Source organism: Elaeis guineensis, chromosome 1, assembly GCF_000442705.2.
Source record: "Elaeis guineensis isolate ETL-2024a chromosome 1, EG11, whole genome shotgun sequence".
NCBI classification, from domain to species: Eukaryota; Viridiplantae; Streptophyta; class Magnoliopsida; order Arecales; family Arecaceae; genus Elaeis; species Elaeis guineensis.
Window position 1 is genome coordinate 118,784,773 of NC_025993.2, and position 6,458 is coordinate 118,791,230.

Here is a 6,458-nt window from a genome sequence, read left to right on the forward strand (position 1 = left end):
TTCATGAGGGAGAACTTCCTGTGAGGGAGAGATTGGATGTACAAGAGTTGAGGGTGAGATCTCTTCTTGTAATATTTCTTTTTCTCATAGTGAAGTTTGCATATCCCGTGGAGGCGAGCCCTTTTTGGCTGATCCACGTATTTGATTGTTTTCTGTTTTATTTCTTCTTTTTTCCTACTACAATGCGTGATACCAGAAAGATCCTGGGAGGTGGTGTCCTGGCTAGACATCTACCCAATATAATATTCAGTCAATTCCTATAAGGTTCGTTAGCCACTTTTCTAATAAGCTCAAACAAATGCAGAAAATACAATATAAAATATTGTTTCTAGAAAAAAAAATTCTGAAATGAGCTTTTATGATTTTTTATAATTGTTATACTGGTAACTGTTACTTCCATTGAACCACCTAAAATAACGTATAAGAATATCACAAACCAAACATCATGCACTATCATGCTTGAATCATGCAAACCATATGTAGCTAAGAGTATCGAGTCAGAAATCATTCAGCAAAGTTGGTTATTATAGATGAATGTTTCAAGTGAAGATAAACAAATGTCCCGACAAATGTTACAGTGAACTTAACATACCTCACACAATTCTCAACCTCAACGCCACGTACTCCAGCTGACCCTTTGACCACCTCAACTATATATAACAGTGTATACCCATATATGGACCCCATAGATCGAATATATGGTCAAGGAGCGAGGAAGGGAGATGCTGGCAGCAAGACATATGGATTTCACCCGTTCCTTATGTTTGGTAAGCTGCCTTCAGTCTGTTGCTTGTTTTTATATATTTTGTACTGAGTGGAACCTATTACATGACTTCCACAAATAGTGCCGCTTAAAGGAAAAAAATAGCTGAGCGACACCATATAACCTTTTCCTATTGGATTTCTTTCAATAAGAATCCCATTGATCACCCAAAAATGTCATGATAAAACTTGAATTCATAAAGACTAAAATGTCATGATAAAACTCTTATATGATTTCAGCTCTCCTCCCTTGCTTGCACCTATTTCCCCAAGATTTCAGTCAACAACCACCATTCTTCTTTCCTATGCCCTTCCTTGGCCATTCGAAGATCTTATTTAGCATTTCGTCATCATATTTGAGCATATATTCCCTGCTGTAATGGGTCTTGATGTATGCTGAAGGTATACTTTTGGATCATCCACCAGCCAAAGTTGACACAACCTCATTCTTATCACTTAGCCTACTTGTTGAACTTGGTGATTAAGCCATGCTAATTTTTTTACATTAAATAAATAAAAGAGCCTCCTAATTTGATGCATGCACTTGTTGGGAGTACAAACAACTTTGTTTCTACAAGGGCAAAACCATGGTAGGGTGCAAAAAATTTGGAAGGGACGAATATCATGGTCCATAAAGCAACACAACAAACTAGTTGGATCTTATAGCACAAATACACCAAAAAATATAAAAAAATTAACAAAAATGTAGATGATAAAGGATTGATGGTCCGTGAACATGTCATGCACCATAAAGTAGGTCCTCAGCATGATGAACTAGATGGTTGGCATCAACCATTTCTGACCAATACATGACAAGACATGTCAAATATGCTAGATCAAACTTATATGATGCAAGATACATGCTACATGCTACATGGTTCAGTAGGCATTAAAATTTTAATTTTCATTAAAGAAGTTTAAGAGTTTCAATAAAATTTATAAGTATCATGATATATAATATACGATACAAGATACATGATATATAGTTTCATTTAGAAGCATAAGTATATTTATATAAATCAAATCAATCGAACAAAGAGTTTGAAAGAAACATGCGAATACTTGTCTACGTCTCATATAACTCTTAGACTTTGATGTATGAGGAACAGACTAAGCTGCCCATGTAGCTCTACCAATATTAGAAAATATCTATGAAATATAGTAAATGTTGTGTTTATCTTGTACATAAGAACAATCTATGTTAGTAATTAATAAAACATAACATATGAGGAGTGTACACAACATGTCCCCTCTTAGAGAACCAATAGTGAATAAGCTTCCTCCACTAATAAAGGTCTAGATAAGTACCAACAATATCCTCATCCATCATACCCTCTCTTTTGTAGTCCCCCTTCAACTCTTTTCATTTTCAATTGAGGGACTTTAGCACCCAATCATGGTTATCTGGAGAGAGCACAAATTTGCTCTATAATAAAGTAAAAACAAAATCAAAATATAAAATCAAAATAGTTAATTATGATGGTTAGCAAATTAATATATAATACAAGTTCATTTCTTCATCCGTACTACTCGTGGAAGCTTAATGTTATATGCATGAAGCATATTATCCTATTTCGTATAGTTAAGTGGACAAAGTTGATCTTTCCATGCAACCGATCCTAAAAAGCTCACTAATAAGTTGCCAGCCCTCTTGATGGGCTACACCATCTGGTTGCACTCGATGACGATCCTTTCATTCTTAGCTAGCTGCCACACATCTCTTGCTCATGTAGATCTATATCTCATCCTCACTCTCCTAGATCCATCTATGAAAAACATATGAAAGAAAAAATATATTCAGAACTAACTACTAATTATGCATGAAATGAAGTAAAATCAATATAAAAATTAATATCTAAATCTCAATAATTAATCATGAGGATATAATATCTCAATTAAATTACCCTGAATATACAACTCATCCATAATGACCTCCTTGTCTGGACATTCAGTAGAAGGATCATGCTGGGACTCGGGCTGCTACATAGATGTGAAAGAACTAGCATCAGACTGCTAGGGCTACATGGACTGCTAGGGCTAATCAGAAGATGTTCCAGAGAAGTCTGAAACTTAACACCATTGAATCATGTCCATTGAGACATGATGTGACCTAGTATGCATAAATAAAAATAAAAATTAGTTAACACAAATTATAAAATAGTAAATATAACACTAATTGAATTGCTAATAAGAAATAATATTTATTAAATAAACATGATAATATAGTAAAATATTTCATATCATATGTATACATTTTAAATATTTCTTATCGATTAAGAATCAAACAATATTTTCTCATTCAACATCCGTCCTAACCAAATTTGTAGCATTTAGATCATCAACTGAGACAATATTGTAAGACATACACTGTATATAAGTCTCATCATCTTCAACTTCCAACTCTTTTTTCATGTCATATAAATTCCTAGGTTTTGTTTTGATGACAACAACATATTTCTTATCTTTCGAGTCTTGTACAAAAAATACTTATTGAGCTTGAGATGAAAAAATAAATAGATCATCTTTCAATAACAACACCAATATATATCAATGTTAAAAAATTTATAAGTCTAAATTGATTTGTATCTTTCTTCGAATTCCTTGATGAGTTTATATCAACCCAATTACATCAAAATAATACTATTTTAAATTTTTCATAATAATTCAGCTCAAAAACATTTGTAAATGCACCATAATAATACTTTCTATCTGCTTCCATCATAACTTCACTATTCTGGGTTATTCTAAATTTCTCACACTCTTTAGTATGAAATTTTAAATCCATTGATGATGAAACCATTATATCTGTTGATAATATTTTTAAGACCTCCAGCAATAACTACTAATTCATCTGAATAGTTTCTCTCCATCATTAGTGGTACCTAAAAATCATGATAAAATTGATGATATAATATTCAATATTAATAAATATATCCAAAATCAATGTACCCTTTACATATATGTCTAACCTATTTGAAAAGCTAATTAGGGAATAACTTGACCAACCATCATTGCTCAATCCTTTGGTTAGGATGAATGCTATGGTTGGTTCATCTTTGAGCAATAAAAAATTCTCTACAAAAAAATTAATTCTTTAATTAATAACATTGTATATGATATAACACTAAATTTTATCAATGTATAACTAGATATACTTACCTGTGATACTCAAATATTATATGTCACTATGGAGTAACACATAATGATGTTCTTATGCCAAGAATTTTTTGTCAAGAACAAAACTTTCAACCTTCTCCAAAATTCTACATTCTCGATAATATCACAATTCTTTTGAGGTCATTAAAAATAGTCTCTACACCTTTGAGATATCTTGAACAAAATATCAAATGCTCTTCAGCAATATATCTATTTGCAATCAAGCCCTCTAGATGGGCTTGATTTTGTACATAATTCTTTAAATGTGCAAGATACCTTCAAAAATTAAAAATTTATTAAAACATCAATATGAGCATGTTATTGTTTATACTAAAGAATTCTAATATTACACCTATATAGTTTAGCGATATCACCTCTTAATAGAATATATCCATTTATAGTATACTGGTCGATCAAGTTTAACTTCCACAGCTAAGTGAATGCATAGATAAACCATAATAGTAAAAAATTCAAAAGGAAAGATCTTTTTTATGTAGCAAAGTGTAAGTGCAATACAAGATTCCAATTAATCAAGATCTTATGGATCAAGGACTTTGGAATATAATGTCTTAAAAATTGATGACAATTAAGCAAAATACGACCATCATGACTTTTGGGATTTGAAAGTTTTACCTCTTTCAAATTTATACATCTGGAAATATTCAATGCATATCCATTAGAAATCTTTATATTCTTTAAAACTATCAGAAAAAGATCTTTAACCTGAGTGGGAATTATATAATATGTAGGAGGTATATATAGTTTACCATTGATAAGCAATTTGAGATGAAGCTCCTATCTTATGCCCATATCTTTCCAATCCAGATGTGCCTTTAAGTTATCTTTAAAGATTTAATAATGTTCCAATCAAATTATCTTAAACATTTTTTTCTATATATATCACATCAAGAATATGCCAAAAAAGAATGTACTCCCAATAAGGTATATTAAAAAAATACTCTTTTTCTTCCATAATTGTTTAACAACTCTATGTGTAGATGCTACCATTGTGCCATTATTATTTTCACTTCTATCTATATAATCACCAACCTCACAAAAGTTGTCAACATTCTTAAACATTTTTGTATCAAAATTGCAAGTAATAACATCATCTGTTAACCCTTCATTCATTGAGCTTCCAACATCTTTCCTTCCTCTTTTCTTAGAACACTTGAAAATCTTATTATATCTATAATTGATGTTATGCATTTGTTTAAGAACTTCAATTCTAAATGATAGTATAGGAGCAGATCGTAACTTTATAGTATCATCGAATAGATCTTTCTGAAACTGAAAAGGATGGTTTGCTTTCAACCATCAATGATGGCCCATATAGCAAAATTTCTCTCCATGTTTTAACTAATGTCAATAGGTTGAATTTTTATAAGAAAGACATGCAATACATCCCTTAGTGCTCAAACCAAATAAAGTGGTATATATAAGAAAATCATTAGTAGTCCAAATAAGAGCTGCCCTCAATTTGAATATTTGACCATTGAAAACATCAAATACGTCGATACCTTCCCATAGCTATTTCAATTCTTCTATTAAAGGTTGTAAATAGAAATTAATATCATTGTCTAGATCTTTATTATCTGAAATAATCATTAATAAAATAAGTAAAAATTATTTCATACACATCCATGGTGGTAAATTATAAGGAAGCAAAATAATTAGCCTAGTACTGTAAGTAGAACTCAAGATTTGAAAATGGATGGAAGCCATCACTACTTAAACCCAATCTAATACTTTGAACATCATAGGCAAAATCAAGATGCTTATCATCAAAATGCTTTTCATACTAAACTATCCATTGGATGTCTTAACATTCCATCCTTTAAACGACCTTCATCATGCCATCTCATTGATAAAGCTATCTTGATGATGTGTAGATCATTTTCAATGTAAATATTAGAGGAAAGTAACATAAAATTTTGATCAATTTTTTCTTATTCTATGTAGCATCAATTTCGTTCAATATATTACTCTTATCTTCTTTATGCATTATCGATTATGAAAATCTATAAATGTTGCATGATTCTTGATTAACATTTTCACTTCAGTATAATATGCTGTCATTTGGATAATTGTGAATCTTCTTATATCCAAGATCTAACATTTTTACTAATTTCTTGACTTTATAAAAAGATGATGACAAAGCAGCACCCTCTAGAAACACATCCTTTAATAATTGAAGCAGTATAGTAAAATTTTTACTCAACTATCCATTCAAATATTTCAAATAAAATAGATGTACAATAAAAAAAATCTTTAAAAAATTCTTATAATCCGGATATAGTTTTGATCATAATTTTTCAACATATCGTGATACCAAGCCGTCTAATCATTAAATGCATATTGGTGCCCCTTAGTATATATAGGATTAGTAAATATAGATTCCTCAGATATTACATCTATTTCTTGTTCTCTATTGAAATCTCTTAAATTTACAGCACAAAACCTAAGAGTATTTCTGAGTAGACCCCTCATATCATCTTCTCTTACAAGATTTCTTTATACATTACTTGTTTTAAAATCAA

The 6,458-nt window shown here is 30.6% G+C and overlaps 3 pseudogenes; all 3 read right to left on the reverse strand.

Moving 5' to 3' along the window:
* Positions 1 to 390: 390 nt before the first annotated feature.
* Positions 391 to 2,688, reverse strand: LOC140856542 (uncharacterized; annotated as a pseudogene).
* A 369-nt stretch (positions 2,689 to 3,057) lies between these two features.
* On the reverse strand, positions 3,058 to 3,635 carry LOC140854874 (uncharacterized; annotated as a pseudogene).
* Positions 3,636 to 4,818: 1,183 nt separating this feature from the next.
* On the reverse strand, positions 4,819 to 5,783 carry LOC140856547 (uncharacterized; annotated as a pseudogene).
* Between the last annotated feature and the right edge of the window lie 675 nt (positions 5,784 to 6,458).